This window comes from Panthera tigris, chromosome E2 (genome assembly GCF_018350195.1).
Source record: "Panthera tigris isolate Pti1 chromosome E2, P.tigris_Pti1_mat1.1, whole genome shotgun sequence".
In the NCBI taxonomy this organism is placed as follows: Eukaryota; Metazoa; Chordata; class Mammalia; order Carnivora; family Felidae; genus Panthera; species Panthera tigris.
In genome coordinates, this window is record NC_056674.1 from 36,910,831 (window position 1) to 36,932,251 (window position 21,421).

At 39.2% G+C, this 21,421-nt stretch overlaps 1 pseudogene; it reads right to left on the reverse strand.

Moving 5' to 3' along the window:
• Positions 1-339: 339 nt before the first annotated feature.
• Positions 340-3,187, reverse strand: LOC102965128 (annotated as a pseudogene).
• Positions 3,188-21,421: the final 18,234 nt, after the last annotated feature.

Genomic DNA, 21,421 nt, shown 5'->3' on the forward strand with positions numbered 1-21,421 from the left:
ACCCCCAGATATTCTGACTTGATGTTCCTGGACTATAGCTCAGCAATACACATTTTATTTTATGTATTTATTTTTTATTGAGATGTAACTGACATACAACATTATATTAGTTTCAGGTATACAGCATAATTATTTGATATTTGTATATACTGCAAAATGATCACAATAAGTCTAGGTATTATCCATCATGTATATATGTTATAAAATATATTAGGTAGAATACTGAGATCTTGCTACATAAATAGCTACAGAGATCTGGGAGGACTGAAGGGAGCAGCTGCTATGTCTCTCTGCACAGGTCACTGGAAACTCATGGGGAGGGGAATTGTTGGGGGAGCCTGGTCATGACCAGATGGAGAGAGGATCCCCGTGGATGCTATCTTGGATAAGAAGTCTGATGTGAGGGAAAGAAAAAGAGAGAGAGGCTAACAGCCCAGATGTCATGATGGAGTAACAGGTAGGGGCCAAAGAGGTCACAACGCTTGGGAATTACTGAATAAGACAATGTACCATGTCCCTCACCAGCACAGTGCCAGTCACCATCTTTTCACTGTTGACTATCAGTGAGGCAGCTCCAGCTGGCAGGGTGTCCAGGATCAGCAGGGCCAGTGTCCCACTGGTCAGCATCCTCCCTTCAAACCTGTACTTGTCATATGTCTGACAAGAGACACAATCAAGGTTGGCAGTGGCAGTCACTTTCTGTAAAACACTGTGGTCACTCTGACAGGTGTCTGGCAGCTTGATCTTCCCTGTAATCTCATTCATGTCCATCAGCTTTGCTTATACCTTCTTGAACTCATTCTCAATCTTGAACACACTCAGGGGTCATCTGCTATGCAATGGGTGGCTGAATGGAGATGTGGAACTGTTGGGTTTGGATTCATAGCTGGAAGTTGAGCAGCTAAGTTGAGTCACAGAAATTAATGCCATTACAGCAGTGACAGATTCTCTGGGTGCCAGGGGCTCAATTTCAGGATGCTAATACCTGCAGGCAGTTTAGGGGTGCCCATCTGCAGGCCCTTGGTGGGAGTATTGGAGCTGTTGGAAAAGTGGGTACGCACAGATACCATGTGGGGGCCCTGGACAAAAAGGCTGGATGCCCTCACCAGTTACAAGGTGCCACAGCTCCTGCCTTCCAACCCTCGATACTGGACCCAGCAGCAAGGGCATCAGGGCCTTTTTTGTTTGTTTGTTTGTGAATGTCAGGCCCTCCAGGCCAGCAGCCAGACTGGTGGATACACTTGTAGGAGGAGACACAAGCTGGACGCTAGGAGGGAGAAGTCCTCTAGATCAAGCCAAGACATTTCTTTGGCTGCAGGGTTACTTGTTCCACAGGCAGGTTTTAATTTTGTTTTGTTTTGTTTTTTTCTTCCTTTCAGGAGGCAGGTTCCACCTGCTGCTCCTCAGGCTCCAATGTCTTCTCAAGCTGATGAGCTACAGCTGGAATCTCTGCCCTTACCTGAAGACAAACCTTCTCCTTGTCCCTCTGACACCTTCTTCATTTTCCCCTTCTCATTTTCCTCCTCACTGGGTTCACTCTCACTCCTTCTCCCTTTCTCCTCACCTTCATCTTGGTCTTCACTATTGGACTCACTGGTGGACCCTTCAGCTGCTCTCACTGCTGCTCTCACTGTCTGATTCACTCTTGGACTCTGGGTGTCTATTTGTGGACTCTGGGGGGCCTGACTCCTCTTCCTCTCTTTCCTCTTCTGCCATATTGAACACTTGGTCCATTCAGATACCTCCACACTGCATGCAGATGTGTCTAGAACTTCTTCTGGCCAGTCTGGAAGCTCTTGGTATCCTGTGGCCTTGGATTTAGTAGGTGGGATAGTGAGCCTGGCTGGAAGTGGTCTGGTCTTTGAAGGATGACTCCAAGTCTGGGGTTGCTTTGGGTGCCAGGAGGAGCTTATTTGCATGGTGGCTGAGGGCTCCACCCTGCTCTGAAGAGAGGATAAAATGCCAGGTGAAGTGTGGTAAGTCACAGATATTATGGTTCTTGTGGGACTTGGCCAGACTTAGTATATGCAGGGTCAACAGCTTGTTCTGCTTAGGGTTGGTCAGGTAGAGCTTGGCTGCCAAGTTGATGACCTGCAGTTTGATGGTGTCCTGCTCTGCTGTGAAGGACTTGGCCGCTTTTCCCAGGACATCAGGTGAATACTGGAGACTTGCTCACAGTACTCATCAATGAGCCACAGGATCCTGGCTCAAGCCAGGAGCACCTAGATGTTGTCTTTGAGCTTTGCCAGCTTATGAACTCTCGTGCTGTGCTGGCTGCATCTGCAGCAGCTTCTTAATGATGACCACTGACTCTGTGATGAATAGCGCATCACAGTGAAACAGTAGCTGCATCAGGCCATTGAGGCAGGTGTCACAGACTCATCCTATGTTAGCTGCACAGTGTCCAATGGCCTGGATCACGATGCCCTAAAGTCTCTGACCATGCTGTGAATATAGGTCTGGCATTTCTGTAGGACAATAAGGATTTTAGTTTCATTAACTAGTTTGCTCAGCACTTCCAGCTTTAGGATTTTGATCTGGGTGGAGTCGATCAACCTGATGTAGAAGCTCTTCAGACTTGGTTGAAACATACTGGATGGTTGATGGTGGCCCCATAATGCACCTCACTGCAGAGAGAACAGCGTCCAAGGTACCTGGGAACTTGGGGTAGAGCAAGGGGCAGTAGGTGTGAGGACGGGAGGTGGGCCAAATAGAACGGAGTAGAAGACAAATTGGAGGAGGGCAATAGTAGGAAGAGGGCAGGATTGGGGTCAGTGCAGGGGTGGGTGGGCCAGGATAGAGGGCTGCATGATGTGCCCAGCATCATGAAGGCTTTTTTTTTTATTGAGAGCACAAAATATTTTATTTAACAATTTTCAGTGTAACAAATGTGCATTTTGGAAAAATAGGAACTCCTGCCTCAGAGGAAGCTTCTTGAATCAAAGTCATTGGCAGTAGCCACAGAGAACACTGGGAAGTGCTGGACTGGAAGAAGCTGAGGAAGCCAAGAGGGTCCCACATCTCAGGAATCATATCAAGTGCTGACCTAGGGGACATAAGACACTGCTCTGTCAGCAAGGCCAGGCATTTCGCAAAGTGACAAGAATAACTGTATCTGGTCATACAAAACTCCAGAACATTTTGGAAAACATTTTGTGGGTCTTTCCTAGATGATCAAGTGAACCAGAAAAATGCAAAGACCTGTGCTAATTACACTGTACACAGTTTCTACACTTAGACTTAAAATACCACACAAACTGTTGGGGCTCCTGGGTGACTCAGTTGGTTGATATCTGATTCTTGACTTTGGCTCAAGACCTGAACCCAGTGTCATGAGAATGAGCCCCGCATCACTCTGCACGGAGCTTGGAACTGCTTAAGATTCTCTCTCTTGGGGCGCCTGGGTGGCTCAGTTGGTTAAGAGTTTGACTTTGGCTCAGGTCATGATCTCACGGTTTGGTTCATGAGCTCAAGCCCCACATCAGGTTATCTGCTTTCAGTGTGGAGCCTGCTTTGGATCCCCACCCCCACCCCCACCCCCAATCCCGTCTTTGCCCCTCCTCCACGTGTGCTCATTCTCAAAGAAAATTCTCTCTCCTTTTGCCCCTCTGTTCTGCTCATGCTCTCTCTGTCTCTAGGAAGGAAGGAAGGAAGGAAGGAAGGAAGGAAGGAAGGAAGGAAGAAAAAGAAAGAAAGAAAAAAAAACACTAAATAAAGAGGCACCTAGGTGGCCCAGGTTATGCTCTCTCGGCTTTGCACTCACAGCTTGGAGCCTGGAGCCTGCTTTGGTTTCTGTGCTTCCCTCTCTCTCTCTGCCACTCCCCTGCTTGCGTGCTCTCTCTCTCTCAAAAGTGAATACACATTAAAAAAATTTTAAAAAACCTAAATAAATAAAAATAAAATACTGGCAAACTATGTTCTTCCCGCAGAATATACAGAAATTAATTTCTGAAGATATTTATAAATATTTCAATCTTTTCTTCAGTCCATTCAGACTTAAGAAGGTAGATAGCTTTAAGAACAGTCCATGAAAGCTCAAAACTTTGAGTCCAATAAGAGGAGGCCTTCCTTTGCAATTTCAGAGGGTAACACTCACCCTATCAGCTGAAGAAGATCTTCCTGCGGCAGGAATAACACCACCTGTGGGTGATGGACCGCACCTGGTGGGGGGAGGGGCCTAGATTTCGAAACAAAGATGGCGAGACGCTGGAGCCGAGCAGAGCGGGAGGTAGCTTGCCGGCCAGCAGCCTCTGAGTGTGTGTTAAAGTAGACGCCCTGGCCCCTCAGACCCACGCTTTGCGGTTAGAAAATGCGCATCTTTCACAGAGAGTCCAGGCACTTCCGGACCGGCCGCCTCTGCCGAGCCCTGGGACGGGTGAGTCCACCGTTGTCCGGTTGTTCGTAGTCCTGTGGGTCTCGCGCTCAGGAGCCCTCCTGGCTTTCAGAATTAGGTGTTTTGGGGGCTCCTCCCTGAGGGGAAGGCCCCACTTCCCCACACTGTACGTGGCTGTGGACTTCAGGTGGGGCTGGGGGGCTGGTGATTGGTGCACCTCAAGACTCACCTTCCTGCTTCCTTGTGGTCCTTCTTTCACTGGATATGCACGAGTTGCTCAGCTAAAATGTTAGGGTTTTTTTCAGAGGGAGTTGTTCCATATGTGCACGTAGATTCGGTTTGTCTGTGGGACGAGGTGAGCTCAGGATCTTTCTACCTCCCCATGTTGAACCCAGGAACGTTCTGGAGTCTAGATGCCCCAGAGCAGCGTGTCAGCATGGTTGGGTGAGGGCCCTACACTTTTTAAACATGCATTAACTATTCTTTTATATACGAGCGGTGATATGGAGAACAAAGACAAATTAAATTTCCTTATAACTTAGAGCTCATGGACCTTCCTCAAGCTACTCATCTTCCGTAATGTTAATAATTTGTTAGAGGCCAAGGCAATGTTAGTTTGATATTAGCCTACCTTCCAGGTCTGGTTAGGTCTACTTTAACATATGAAAATGCTTTTGGAAACTTCCTTTATCTCTACTCCTACCACTGTTCTCCAAGATAGACCTTAGCAGTCAATATCCAAGCATATGGTGCACTGATATACATATGAAGGGTCTCATGACTAAGGTTTTACTAGACAGTAAATGACCTTACTCTAACAGCAGTTAACCCCTCAAAGTCCTGGAAACCTTGTTTCCAAATTCCTTAGAAGCTTAGGCTTTCCCTAACCGCCTCCCAACTTGTAAGTGTATAATCAACCATTCCTCCCAACCCCATTGCAACTCTTTCTGCCCATGGGTTCTGTCTCCATACTTGAATAAAACCACCTTCTTTGCGCTGAAGACTCCTCAAGAATTCTTTGTTGACCTTTCACTTCCAGACCCCAAAATTTCACGTCACGTGGTTCATGGACCATACACTGAGAAACTACCACTTGTGCTGCTACCATGAGGAATATCACCCTTTTCATCCCTCCTCCCACTTAATGGCAGTCGTGGAAAACAGCAAAATAGGACTATCAGTGTGATGTTTTAGTTCTAGTTCTACAGAACTTTCGTTGAAAGTTTATTTTTCCATCTCATCACAATTGACACCTGTTCTCCATCAGCATAACAATCAATGTCCCATTAAAAACATCCAGGCATTACTTGAAAAAGTAAAAGTGTTTTTCATTGGTGTTTCACTTCAAGATATATCTTCTTGTGGGTTTTGACATGTTTTAATTCTCCAACAATGAGCCGTGTAAGGGTCTAGAGGCAGAGGGCTTCTCCCCTCTTGTCACTGGGTTGATAGAAAACACACATAGCAAATGAAGAGTTAACAAACAAAAACCAGTTATGTTCAAAATACAGCATCCATATGTTTGTATATATTTGTAAATGCATAGGGACATTTTTTCCCCCTGCAAAACATACCCTGAACTTTCCTGGGCTATCCTCAGGGAAGGGAACTGGATTTTGGGAATAGTCATCTGGCCTTTATTATTTTAATTTTCTGTTAGTATCATATTTCAAAATTTCATTTAAGTTGTTTTCATTTTGTTTTGCAATTGTCAAATTTTTCAAACACCTTGAATACAGATTTTTAAAGTTGGCCATAATACATTGAAAAACGTTTTATCCTTATGTATATACTAATAACAATGGAAGATTGTGCAGGTGGTAACACTGCAAGTAGGATTGAAAATCACTAGATTTTCGGTAGAAAAAAAAATACATCGTACTGGGTGGCAAAGTATATTAACAGAGCAACCTGATAGCAGTCAATTGATAAGAATTGCAAACTTGAAAAATACTGTGATCACTTGTAAGATCAGGCATAAATAATACTAGGAAGAATTCTGAAACATAGGAAAAACCAAGTTGTAGGACACAGCAGGGCTGCACTTTAGGACACATTAAAAGCACTTTAGGACACATTAAAAAGATGAAAGATGGGACGCCTGGATGACTCAGTTAAGCTTGTGATTCTTAATCTCGACTCAGGTCATGATCAGTTTTTGGGTTTGAACCCTGTGTTGGGCTCCGTGCTGACAGTGTGGAGCCTGCTGGGGATTCTCTGTCTCCCTCTCTCTCTGCCATGTTCATTCTTGTGCTCTCTCTTTCAAAAGTAAACAAACAAACAAACAAAAAAACAAAAAAAAAACCCCAAAAGAACAAGAAGAAAGACCAGACCAGCACAACTTATTCTAAGATCTGGATGCTGTTTGCTGAACGACACTGGCTCATGGTTCTTAATTTCTTATTGAGAAAGAACTAGACAATCATTTTGGAGTCTGCTATACACCCCCATGTAGTCTATTATTGATATTTACAGTTAGGTTAGCAGAGTAAAACACTCCTGGCTCTCATTATACGTTTGAGCAAATTGGATCTCAGTAATTTTTTTCAGTTATATACAGAAGCAGTTACTTTGTAATAAAACCTGTCCTAAATTCTGGTTGATAGGGTTCAATAAGCATTTATTGGTCACCTAATAGGAGTTGAGTATAGAGCATCTATTCAATAAAATCATAAAAATCCCTGCTGTCAAAGAGGTTACATTATAAGTGAGGGCAGGTCAGTTCAGCAGGGAAGGCAGTTCTTTTTGAGGTGTTTTTACCTAGTGATGAGCACTATGAATTCAATGAAACAGAGTCCTACGGTAGAGTATTTAGGGGTGGGAATGATGCTGGGGTCTCTAGATAGGTTGGTGAGAGAAAATATATGAAATGAGGCCTGAGTGACTCTAACAAAAATCTGGGACAAAGGATGATGTTTCGGAGAGTACAGCAAATAAAAAAGCTCTCAACAGAAATGGAGCTATTAACATCAGCTAGGTTAAAGGATTCACCTGAAAAGTAGTTTAGTGGCCAAATAAGTACTCACCCCCTAATCATCTTCTGATATGCTTAACAGGTTCAGTGCTGTTCCTGAGAACTTGCTGTTTTGCTTAATCAAGCACCACTCAATTTCAGATGTTCTACCTAACTCCTTACCCAGGCCGAATACATGGACACAAACACAAAGTCTGGTCATAGACTTACTGCACACAACCTCACAATGCTCAGTGGGATGCTGGTTTGATAATCACACCTGGGAATAATTGATCTGGATGGTTCTGTCTTCATTTTTGAAAACACAGCCTTAGGACTATGCCAAGCAAGGATGAGCTTTCTTTAATTCTGTGTTTCAAGTGTACTTCCCATGTGTTCTGCTCTGGCCTTCTTGGGTCCATCAGTCTCCTCCCTTGCCCTGTTATGTTGGTCGGGAAAATGAGAGTGGGGCTCTCACCCCCTGCATATGTCAAATTTTATGTATGCATATCATAATCATCCTGGCCTTCTTGTTGGCTCAAATCTCTAAATGGATGAGGCTTTGACAAGTTGATGGTACTATTAACAAAAGAAGCAAATGAAGAATTTGCTAGACTCCATAAGCGAATGGACTATTCACACCTTGGATGGTTTTCTGTATTAAATAAGGGGCAGATACCTTCTTAAATTTTGATTTTTTTTTTAAAAATATTTTTTAAAGCCTTTTAAAATGTTTAAGTGTTTATGTATTTTTGAGACAGAGAGTGAGTGAGCATGCACTTGCACAAGCAGGGAAGGGGGAGAGAGAGAGAGAGACACAGAGAGAGAGAGACACAGAGAGAGAGAGACACAGAGAGAGAGAGACACAGAGAGAGAGAGACACAGAGAGAGAGAGAGACACAGAGTCTGAAGCAGGCTCCAGGCTCCAAGCTGTCAGCACAGAGCCAGACACGGGGCTCAAACTCAACAACCATGAAATCAAGACCTGAGCCTAAGACAGATGCTCAACTGATAGTCACCCAGGTGCCTCAGATGTTTGTTTGTTTATGTAGAGTACATGAACGCATGAGGGGGGGAGGGGCAGAGAACGAAGGTGAGAGAATCCCAAGCAGGCTCCACTCTGACAGGTGCCCCCCCCCCATCCCCATGCAGAGCTCAGTCTCACAAACCATGAGATCATGACCTGAGCTGAAATCCAGAATCGAACACTTAACCAACTGAGCCACCCAGGTGCCCCTGACTTTTCATTTTTTCAAATAAATTTTCATGTTATTTGGTGAAGTTTGATATTTAAATAGTCTTTCTTCTGTTTGTGTGTTTGTTTTTAACTTTAATCCTTTTTGAAATGATCCTGGAGACAAGCGTAAGGCTTTTGGATTACTTGTATTTTGGATGTTCTTTAATTTTAAGTTTAAAATTTTGATACCATATTTACTAGGTAATAACCAAGTAACTCAAATCATATTTTTGGCTTAGAAGGCTTGACTTTTTAAAGGATCAAGGTGAGGATTATCAAGGTCTATGATGATTTCATCTGGGAAAGTTCAGTGCTTTCATGCTAGTAGTATATTGACTATTGAGATTAAGTTAACTCTTGTTCATTCACTGTCAAAAAAGAAGAGAAAAAAAAACAGCCTTAAAACACTGGAAGTGTAGATGTGTGTGTGTTGGTGGAGGGGACATTAAATGATTTTTATAGTAAAAGAACAAACTAAAGAAAATTATAAATGTTTGTCTTTCCTTTATAATATAGTTACAGGGTTATTTTGTGATTGCCACCTGTAATACATTTGAAATTTGAAAATGCTCAGCCTCTTGGTACAGGCAATAATATGTCTTTATCCTCTACCATTTCATCTTAAAATATATCTAGGAAGAAAATGAAGTAATTTCTTGTACTGAGAAAATAAAGATGATTTTATTCTATTTAAGAATCTCATTGAAGTATTTATTACCTGAAGATAATTTTCTAAGGTATGTCTCATAGTGGTCTGTAAATAAATCCCAGAACCTGTATTTTTGAGAACTTGTATCAACAGTCATTCCAAATTACTTTAATAATATTTATTGTTAGTCTCAATACCTAGATTATACTTGACATTTTTAGAGATTTAAGAAAAATAATCCATATTCAAATCAGACAATAAAATGTTACCTGAATTTTTCTTTTAAGATGGGACAGTCATGGTCAGCATATAAAACTTGATTGTAAGGAGTTTATATTTTAAACGTAGAATAGTTACTGGCAGTCCATAAATGGGATTGATGGAAGGAGGGAAACTAAGTTCCACTGTCTCCCTGGAGAGTTTTTATTTTCCAAAATATGCATACATACAACTTATATGCCTAGTATGATAAGGGTCTATTGTTCAAAGTTTTTGTTAAATTTTACTGGAATGGCCATTTTTTACGATATATGTGGTATCAGAATACAAAGAAATTGAGACTAAAAATGTTTATCTTATTTCTGTGGCTAGTCTTTTTGTTTGTCTATTTTGAAGGAGAAAGAGGGAGTGTGTGAGCAGGGAAAGGGCAGAGTGGGAGAGAGAGAGAATCCCAAGCAAAGTCACAGGCTGACTGTGAAGTTCAAACTCAGGAATCTTCTGTGAGATGAGGACCTTAGCCAAAATCAAAAGCTGGATGCTTAACCAACTGAGCCATCCAGGTGCCCCTCTGTAGCTTGTCTTAAGAGAGTACTAGTTAACTTTGTTTTATTGTTGAGAAGTACTAAACATGATCTTTGTCAGTTATGGGGCAGGGAGTGCATACACAACAGCCAGTTTTACCCATAAGCAGTTATTTCGGATTCAAAAATTCCCAAATAGATCAAGCTCAGTACTAATGTGGAACACATAGCTTCATTTTATTTTATTTTTTAATTTTTTTTAACATTTATTTATTTTTGAGACAGAGACAGAGCATGAGCAGGGGAGGGTCAGAGAGAGAGGGAGACACAGAATCCAAAACAGGCTCCGGGCTCTGAGCTGTCAGCCCAGAGCCCAATGTGGGGCTCGAACTCACAGACTGTGAGATCATGACCTGAGCCAAAGTTGGACACCCAACTGACTGAGCCACCCAGGCGCCCCATCTTCATTTTAAAAGTTCAGAGAGTCAGCTACGATAAGTTTATCAAAATTCTATCCTTTTTTTTTCCTTGGATTTCACAACTGGGTCAGGCGTATCATGAAAACAGAATTTTCATAAAGATTGCAGAAAGTTATAGACAAATGTATAAGCAGATAAAAAATCAAATTGTTTCTGAATCAATAAAAGCAATAACAAGAAAAATTCCAAATACAGATAAAGTTTTGTTTCATGCCTTCAATCAAGTATGCTGTCTGTGCAGTTTAATGAGTCTTTCATTTTATTGAGCTAGCTTACCAATTTATAACAGAATTTAGATGGGGTCTATAGAACACCATCCATGTGTATGATGGAAAAAAAATCTGCCTTATACATCAGGAAAGTATGAAATTTTGGGGTAAAGTAAAAGCAGAGCTTTCTCTTCTTTCCTAATTATTCTTTGTCTTTTGTATCAATATGGATTCATGGAGTCCTAATTTATTCAGTGGGTTATAATCTAATACTTATTTAGATGCTCAAATTTGTTCCAGAATGGGAGGCCCATCAGTATGCTCTTGCGTCCTTCTGAGAAGTCTCCATTATTTCTCATTGTGCATCTTTAAATTATAACTTAAATATTACTCTATGACTTCATGTGTCCTATTCTCATGACCCCTTCCAAACCCGCCCCCCACTCCGGCCTTGGTAACATTGTTGTCATAGATTTAACTTCTAAATATGTTATAAGCCTTACAGTTTACTGTCATTTTTTATAATAGACATTAAATTCATTTTACAGAGATGAAAGAGGAAAATATGTTATGATTACTCACATTTTATAATTTCTGGTGCCCTTAATTAGTGCAGATACACATTTCCTTTTTGTATTATTTTCCTTCTGTATGAAGGACTTCTTTAGCATTTCTTGTAGCTCAGGTTTGCTGGTGAATTCTTTTAGCTTGATATATCTAAGAAAGTATTTAATCTTTATTTTTGAAGGCTTATTTCTTTATGCTATTAGTTATTAGGTTGACTGTTTGCTTTAGTAGAGTTGTTCAGTTCTGACTTGGATAGTTTCCTATGAGAAATCTTACCATTCTTCATTCTTTTGTGTAAAACGTAAGCTTTTCTCTACTTGAAAGATTTCTCCTTTATTACAGTTTTTTAACAATTGGTTTAAAATGTGCCTTTGCATTGTTTTCTTCATGTTTGCTGTACAGGGAATTTATTGAGTTTGTTGGATCTGTGGGGTTGTAGCGTTTATTAAACTTGGAAAGAATTCAGCCATTATTTCCTCAAATTGATTTTTTATTTTTGTTTGTATTTAATGTATCTTTTTATCCTTCCCTGATTTGTTTTCCTTTGACTCCAGTTGCACATATGGTAGTCCACTTCTAGTTATCCCACAGCTCACTGATACGTTCTTTTTTTTCTTCTTTTTGCATTTTTCCTCTCTGTATTTCATTTTGGATAGATTCTGTTGATGTGTCTTGAAGTTCATAAATCCTTTCTCCTGAAGCATCTGTTCTGATATCAGTGAAAACCAATGTGTTTTTCATGGCAGGCACTATAGTTTTCACATCTGGAAGTTTAACTTATTTTATATCTTCATGTTGCTAACATATTTAATATTCCCATTTTCTTCCTGAACATAAGGAAATATAATGATAAAATTTTTAATGTCCTTTTCTAGGCATTCTATTAATAGCATACATTGGAAGTATTGCATGTTTAGTTTCAGACTACCATAGTAAAGCCAATATCACAATAAACTGAGTCAAATGAAATTTTTGGCTTCCCGGTGCATATAAAAGTTATGTTAACACTGTAGTACATTAAGTTTACAATAGCATTATGTCTTCAAAATACCAGTGTACAAATGAATTTAAAAGTTAAAATAGTTAATAAAATTAGAGCTCTAGAATAAACATAAATAGAATGTAAATGTAACCATTTCAGCAAGTTGTAATCATGGATCACAAATGAACGTAACAAATAGTGAAAAATTTGAAATACTGTGAGAATTGCCAAAATGTGACACAGAGACTTGAGGTGAACAAACACTGTTGGAAAAATGGTGCCAACAGACTCGATGCCAGCTTGCTCTAAAGCTTTAGTTTGTAAAATATGTAGGTTTGTGAAGTACGATAAAAGGTGTTATGCCTGTGTCTGGGTGTTTTTTGGTCTGCTTCTATTGATTTTTTTTTTTTTCCTTGAAGAATCATACCTTCCTCTTTGCGTAACTGATAGCTTTTAATGGAATGCCGTACACTGTGACTTTTAACTTTGTTGTTGCTGAATACTTTGGCATATCTATAAATGATCTTGAGCTTTGTGCTGGAACACAGCTACTTGGAAAGAGATAGATCGTTTTGAGTTTGCTTTTAAGCAATATGTTGGGTAGCCTTAGACTAACCTTCATCTAATTTTGCCCCACTACTGAGTTTTCTTTTTGTTTTTTAAATCCATTTTATTACTTAATTTACATCCAATTTAGTTAGCATATAGTGCAACAATGATTTCAGGAGTAGATTTCTTAGTGCCCCTTACCCATTTAGCCCATCCTCCCTCCTACACTCCCTCCAGTAACCCTCTGTTTGTTCTCCATATTTGAATCTCTTATGTTTTGTCCCCCTCCCTGTTTTTATATTATTTTTGTTTCCCTTCCCTTCTGTATATCAGTTTTGTCTCTTAAAATCCTCATATGAGTGAAGTCATATGATATTTGTCTTTCACTAATTTCCCTTAGCATAATACTCTCCAGTTCCATCCACGGAGCTGCAAATGGCAAGATTTCATTCTTTTTCATTGCCAAGTAATACTCTATTGTGTATGTATATATATATGTATGCATGTATGTATATATGTATATATATGTATATATATATATGTATGTATGTATATATATATACACACACACACACACACACCCCACATCTTCATTATCCATCCATCCATCGATGGACATTTGGACTCTTTCCATACTTTGGCTATTGTTTATAGTGCTGCTATAAACATTGGGGTGCATGTGTTCTTTTGAAACAGCCCACCTGTATCATTTGGATAAATGCCTAGTAGTGCAATTGCTGGGTTGTGGGGTAGTTCTATTTTTAGTTTTTTGAGGAACCTCCATATTGCTTTCCGGAGTGGCTGCACCAGTTTGCATTCCCACCAACAACACAAAAGAGATTGTCTTTCTCCACATTCTCACCAACATCTGTTGTTGCCTGAGTTGTTAATGCCACTACTGAGTTTTCTATGTACTCTTTCTGACCTCATGTGCATTATGAGGTTTTTCCTTTGTGGTTGGGTGAGTCTTTTCCTGCCCTCAAGTAGTCTTGGTCATAGATGTGTTTGTCGGTGATGAGACCAAGATTTGAGAAAATGCTCCAAGATCTCCATTGCTTTCTTTCTGTGTAAGATCACTTGTCTCCAGTGCTTTGACCCACAAACTTTTCCCATCTTGGCCTCCCTCTCTGAATTACCTTCTATTGACCCCATTGGTGAGGAAGATATTTTCACCCTAAACTTACTAGGATAACCAAGCCTATGTTACCCAACACAGGATGGAGGAGATTGACCATAATCACATGTATCATTAGTCACATAGATTCAGTCTGAGGGAGGAGGACACAGCATGCTACACGTGACCTCATAGAGGTGGTTCTTGGGAACAGTCAATAAGTGGAATCTATGGGAGGCAGGTTTTGTGGTATTGAGAGGGTGTGGTGACCCACAGTTCCTATGAGAGAATGTCATTGGTTTATTGGATAATTCCATGTGTTGTCAGGAAACTGGAATCCACTGTAAGCCTGAAGTAGTCCCCTTGATAAGGAAGGTTGTTTGGGTAGGGAACCTCATCTGTGGGAGCAGAATTGGGGGGTGAACTTGTGGTTATACCACTTGAGGCCCTCTTGGTTTCACTTGGTAGAAAGGTAGCACATAATATTGGATCTCAATTTTAGGCCTTAAACCACACAACTGACTCTCGTCTCCCTCCTGTCAGCTAGTGGCATTGCTCGCCTCTGACTGGGTCCTTCTTGTCAGTATTGCTATCTGAAATCCCTCATTAGGCCATAACCTGGGGACAGTCCTAGAGTTCATATCTCTCAGGCATCACTGTTCTGTGCCACCATATGTGCATGGTTGGAAAAATACTGTTTCATTGACCTCGTTCATTTTTAATGATAAATCTGCCACCTGTTACTCCATCTTGACTTTAGCTTACATTTTAGAGAACTGGGGCATGGTACACATGATACATTGAAATTTAATGGGAAGTTTATCATTACTAAGCAAATGTTAAATATATGATCGTCAAGAGGAGGACTTCAACACTATTACTTTTAAAATGTTTCTTATCCCTCCAGAATTCTATAAAACAATGACTGTAGTATGATTAGGGGGGCATAAAAGGTAAGAAAAATCTAGTGAATATTTGACAAAAGGAGAGAAGGAAAGAATAAATGACATACCAGTACAGTGTTCTTATAATTAGTATTCTCCTTTTATTCCTAGGCTTGAACCTGAAGGCTCACAATTTCGAAAATGAAAAGACATGTAGGAAGTTAATTTTGAATAAGTATTAAACTCTTTGAACACAATGCTCCTATGTAAAAAGTAAATAAAATAATAATAACAATATGGGAATAATATGGACATCACTGATTTGTTGCAAAGACGTGGTGTAAGACCTACACAAGGACTTGATACAGGGTTTGGCGCACAAAAGGTGCTCAATAAATATCATTTCCACTTAAGCTATTTTGATTACTTGTGAAGGAGTTTGTCTCCGAGTTTCCCTATCGGCTTTTGTACAGACTAAAATTATTTTACCAACTAGCGGGTTTTGATTTTGTTTTTGCCATTTTCCTTTTGCTTTTCCTCACTCTGGGAGGCTATAAACCATGCTGTGTCCATAAGTAAACAAAAAAGTCCTCAGCTTCCCTGACAAAGAATATTATTTGGCAAACACACTGCACTTACACAAAGTGTCAGAATTTCAAAGCCTCCCCAAGGAGTCCAGCAAACATATCTAAGGAAAGGTAACAGAGTGATTATGAGTCCTTTTCAAGGCAGCAAGACCATTCTTCAGAAGGAAAGTCAGGCTGTGTGAAGAGTCACATGTTTATCCTACAAGACTTTTAGCAGCAGCAGAAAGCACATGCAGGCAAAGAATAAGTTACTGTTAGCTTAAAAAGGGGAGTTCACTTGAAAGTTGTGAGTTATTTCTAAAAGTTTGCCATATCATAAGTATATAGGAAAAATGCAACCCTTTTGATTGTGTTCAATCCATATGATAGTTGATTGTGTTAACAAGTATGTATTGAGCAAATTAAATCATTTTCAATGTATTGTTTGGACATAGAGATGCTGTGAACTTACCTTTTATAGAGGAGGATGTGCCAGCATGAACATTTCAACTTCTCAATTACTAATTCTGTAACCTTGAGCCAATTATCAAAGATCTTTGCACCTCACTTTCTATCTCTGTTAATAATGGACATTTCATAGAATTTTTCTGAGTGTTGAGTAAACCAACGAAAACAAAAGATGAGTCATGGTGCAAAATTCATAAGAGGTCCCCAGTGAAGGATTGCTCTGTTGATGCTACTACCACTGCTAGTAAATCATGAACTATTATTACATTTATCATTAAATGTTTTTTGAACAATGGACATTTTTAGATTCTTCCAATGCTTGCCAAAAGCAGAGCTCCTAAAATCACAAGGAAACAGAGAGAAATGAAATATTATAGGCACTGTGATGGAAACTCAAAAATGGAATCTATCATGTAAGAAACCATGACATTTGAAATATAAACTATTATTGCTCATATAAAAAGAAAAAATAGGGAAAATAAAAAGCATTCTACCATTATAACAACTTTTGGCCTTGTGTATTAATTCATTAAACAAATACTTATTAAAGACACATAATATTTGTGCCATTATTCTAGGCATTGTGGATAAAGAAGTTAAAACACAAATTTGAGCTGTCATGGAGATGACAATTTAAGAGGCAATAGAGAATAAGTACATTATGTCCTTGCCTATCTTACTCTTCAGAGGGAAATACGTATGAAGAGGAATAAGGAGTTTGTGTATCAGTAGAATGGATTGCATTTTTAAATGAGATGGTAAGAGACAAGCTCAGTGAGAAAGGATGAACAAAGACTTGAAGAAGGTATAATTGTGACCTTAATGGATAGCTGAGAAGAGAGTATTTGGACAGAAGCAAGCAATGCGTAGTTCTGGGGTAGGATCATGCCTCTATTGTTTGTAGAACATAGAAGATAGGAGTGTAGTTACGTGAGCAGGGGTCAGTCCTATTATTTGAGGCTAGAGAGTTAATAAAAGATAGTATACAGAGAACAGGTGGTCTTATAGATTATTCTCAGGGCATTAGTTTTTTCTTTCAAAGAGATGCAGAATCATTATGGGTCTGTGCTGAGTACATAATAAAAAGAAATAGGGTAGGTAAGTTAAAAAGTTAGGAGTGACTGGATTCTTGGTATGTTTTCTTGTGATTAAATATGGAGTATAAGAGGAGGAAAGTGATAGATAACTGTTGCTTGAACAACTGGTGGGATGGAATTTCCAAGTAGAGAAGAAAATGCAAGTGGAAGTCGTAAAATATAAGATCAAGAGCTTGGTTTCAGGAGTATTAAATTTTAGGTGATAATTAGATATTCAAACCTTGATGTTGTGGAAATATTTGCATCCAAGCTGAGAGTCCAGCCTCTGCAGGCTGGAGATGTAAATTGAGAGTCATCAGGATATAGAATTATTTTCCATTTTTTTTTACTCCTTGTCTGTAGACATTTAGAATTGATACATCCTATTTTACAGCATTACATTAATTTTTTTCTTAATATTGCATTATAGCAACATTTAGTATTATGTTGAAAGCAATGGAAGGTATGTGGCAGATTTGGGTATTAATGGTCTGTTTTACCAGGTGTCATTTTGACAGCTTTGAGATTGGACATGCTGTTTTACCTTTGTGGTCTTCAGTTTCTCACTTGCAAATAAGAGACAGTACTATTTTATATGATTTTTGTGTGCATGGTCACATTTTATACCATTTTTCACAATTTTAGTGTTTAATTATTAAGTGATAGAGGGTGTGCAGTGTATTCAGTGCTTCATATTTCATCACCTAGTTTAATCCTCACTAAAAATACAGAGGTAGATGGAATTATCTCAGTAGGAATATGGAGCCTCAAGAAGACTGAATAATGTACTCATGTTAGCATATTTAACAAATAGCAGAGTCAAACATACTGTAATTGTTTGTATTTTGCTTTTGCTTTTGTTGTTTCTATATGCATTTTATGATCGGAATCTAAAGTCTGAGGAGTAGAATAAGGAAACAATTCCTTACTGTTTTCATTATTAGGCATGTGAGAACGTTGGCTCTCAGCATTAGAATAGTGTCTAGTTATCTGTGAAGGTCAAACAAAGTTTCACTTGAATGAATAATGTATGTATAATAGTTCTGGTAGTAAAATACTTTGAAATGCAGTACCTTTAGTTAAGCTAGCTAGCTACCTAGGTATTTATGAAAATGTATCCAAAGGTGAATTTCAGTTGCTCAGTCTGTGGGAAGGTACAATATAACCAACATGTTATTCAGTGAATTGCTTTAAGACCAATGCAAAGTGGATCTGTGGAGCCTCTCTCATTCATCGAAAGTGTCCACCTCGTTGGTGTATGAAATATTCTCGAGTACTCTTTACTATCCCCTTTTAGTGCCTTCCATTGAGAAGAATCTATCCCAGACATCTAAATGCAATCTCATGTTTATGTGCTAGATGAAACCAGCCTAAGAACTGCCAAATACAGTTGAAAAGGTAGGGATGGTGAAATCGTTCAATTATCTCTGTTAAAATCGATCCCAGCTTCAGTAACTCTTGATTCTGTACATAAATAGTGTCCTTTTATAGTTTGCTTTCTTCTTAAATGATGATTTATCACATATGTTTTCCTTCCTTTACTTACATAATAAAGATTTTTTCTTCAATCATATATGTCATAACCTTTATTATTGTATTTGATATATAAATGCTGAAAAATCTGTGCCATAGCAGTCAAGTGTGTGGAGGAACACAAGTGTTGGGCTTGAATTGTGTGTTTGATGTCCCATTCAGATGAATCTGATTTATGTGGGTGAGTTCTCAGAGAATTAAGTGTTCTTGTCTGTAAATTGGAAAAAAGACACTCCCCTTAAAGGGTTTATAGCATAAACAAATCCTGTGCTTGGCAAGATATAAATATATCTATGACAACAACTTTAGCCCAATATTAATAGAGTACATATAGACTAAGTAGGTGCTAAATGTTTACATGAACTAGGTAAAATAATCTTGACAATGGCCCTTAAAGGCAAGCATTATAATTACATTCCTTTTACTGATAGTAAAATAAGAAATTGTGGTATAGAGAGGTTAAATATCCTTCTCAAAGAGGCATAGCTGACATTTTCCTCCCTGCTTTAAGAACAAGATTAGTTAGAGCAATTGTGTCCAATAAAACTTTCTGCAATGCATAAAATATTGTATATCTGCCCTGTTCTGAATGGACGGACAACTAGCCTCATGTGGCTATTAAGCATTTGAAATGTGATGAGTGGGATGAACAGAATTTTTAGTTTTATTTAATTTTAATTACAGTTTAAATTAAGTAGCCATATGTAGCAAGTGGCCACATATTGTACAGTGACTCTGGAGTAAAATCCCGTTAAACTGTGAGACCCTCCAGGGCTTGTACTGTGTCTCATTTGGCATTGTGTCAGGGGCTAGTACTGACGTGGAGCACAAAGATGTATAGTGAATGTTAGCTGCAATAAAGGAGAGATTTATTGATGGGTTCTACCCTCAACTTGCAGGTCTAGTTTCTGGTTTGTGGATGCCCTGGTATGTCTGTCCTTTTCCATACCTCCATTGTCTTTTAAGTTCTTGTTATGGAGCCTGGCTTTGGCTTCATTTCATTCCCTGCAGCTGGGGGTAGACACCAAAAGTGTCACTATTTGCCAGGGAGGAAGGAAGTATGAATAGTAGTTGAGAATGTGGATTTGGGGGCAAGGCTGCTCTGCTTGACCTCCTGTCCCACAACTTCTGAGCTGACTATCCTTTCTTAGACAAGTCCTGTAAACTCTGTGCATCTCAGTTTCCTATTGTATAAGGTGTGTGTAATAAAAGTTCTCTTTGCATGAGGTTTTTGGGAGAGCAAGAGGATAAGACTTTGTAGGATATCTGAGATGTAGATTATAATCAACAAATAGGATCTATTTTCGTTATTTTTCTTTAATGTTTCCTATTTGTGCTTTTCCTTCAAACCTCTGTGCACCACAAATAGAAAATTTTGAAAACATTTTGAAACCTCTATTAAGACTGTGTCTACAGGACACTGATTTGCACCCTTAATTTAAACAATCATTTCTAGAGCTGCCATACCTTGCCAGATCCTTGAGGTAGAACAAGGAGGATAAGGATAAGTAAGACGTGTCCACCACCTCCAAGGACTTCACAGTCGGATAGGAAAGATAGCTAACACACAGATTACAGAGTAGTGTGAGCATTATAGAGGAAATAACTATGAAGAGTGAAGAGCCTATTATTAGATAGGCAGGAATTATCATGGAGGTCTTCATGGAAGAGGTGCTATCTCACTGAGTTTTAAAGATCGCTTAGCATTTGCTGGATGCGTATGAATGAAATATAATCTGCATTGTTCAGTATATAATTTGCTGTGAGGACCTGAATGAATAAATCATGCAAAGTAGTTCCTCCTCTTTTTTTGTTTTTTTGTTTTTGTTTTTGTGAAGGTCGAGTTAAAAAGAATCTGGAAAATGTATCCAGATCATGCTTTCCCTACAAAGTATTCGAATTGGTACTAGGAAGAAAGAGACAACAATCACGAGTGTATGATTCGGTTTGAGGTCTCAGACTAGAGAAGATGCCAGATTAAAGGCCTAAAAAAATCCGGATAACAGGAATATTGCAAACAAAATACAATTCTTGTAAGTGTTGAAAAAAAAAAAAAGTATGTCAAATAATTACCACAGCTGGCAAGTTGACTATCTGGAGGCAAGCATGGGGTGCATTGAGGAGAAGCTCGATCCTTAAATCACTGTAATTATGTATGAGTCCGGGACAATCTGTACAGCCGTTCCCTGCCTAGACTCCTCATGTAAATGCACGACCCATACCTCCAACAGGACACACTACACAAGAAATTATGTACTTTAAATGAGATGCTGGAAAGCTCTCGAAGAGCATAGTGAAGGCAGCTGCACTAAGATATTTGGCCATCTTTATTTTGTATGGTTTAGCTCAATAGATTAAAAACAAGTGACATATTTTATATCTCTCACCAAGGCACTAAGGCAAGGTGATTGCGAGTTGTGGAGATAGTTTTTATTCAGGTGCTACCTCTGATCATTCCTACTTGTGTGATGTTGGGTAAGCTATTAAATCTATATATGTCTCAGTTTTCTCAGGTATAAATTAAGACTAATAATAGTACCTCCCTTGTAGCATTGTTGTAATAATTAAATCAGGTAACAGATAAAGTGGTTAGGCAGTGGCTGCTGTAATTAGTGGCCAATGAAAGTTAGTGCCTGTCCTCTTCTGTCAGAGTAGACTGGGTATTCTTCATGCATTATGTTCTTGCAACTCATTGGGCCTTTAAACAGTGGTTGTTCAGGGGTGCTAGGTGGCTCAGTTGGTTAAGCCTCCAACTCTTGGTTTCAGCTCAGGTCATGATATCATGGTTTGTGGATTGGAGCCCCACATTGGGCACTCTGCACTGACAGTGCAGAGCCTCCTTGGGATTCTCTCTCTTCTCTCTCTGCCCCTCCCATGCTTGCCTTCTCTCTGTCTCAAAATAAATAAATAAATGTAAAAAAGTTTTTTTAAATGGTTGTTCAGTGAGGCAATGAGTAAATTAGAGCCTTATGTTGATAATAGGTTTTGGAATCATGCCAACAAATCTTTTTTCTGATTCCAGCATTGTAATATTAACATTTTACTCCATAATTTGAATAAGTGGTGCCTTTAATAATAAAAT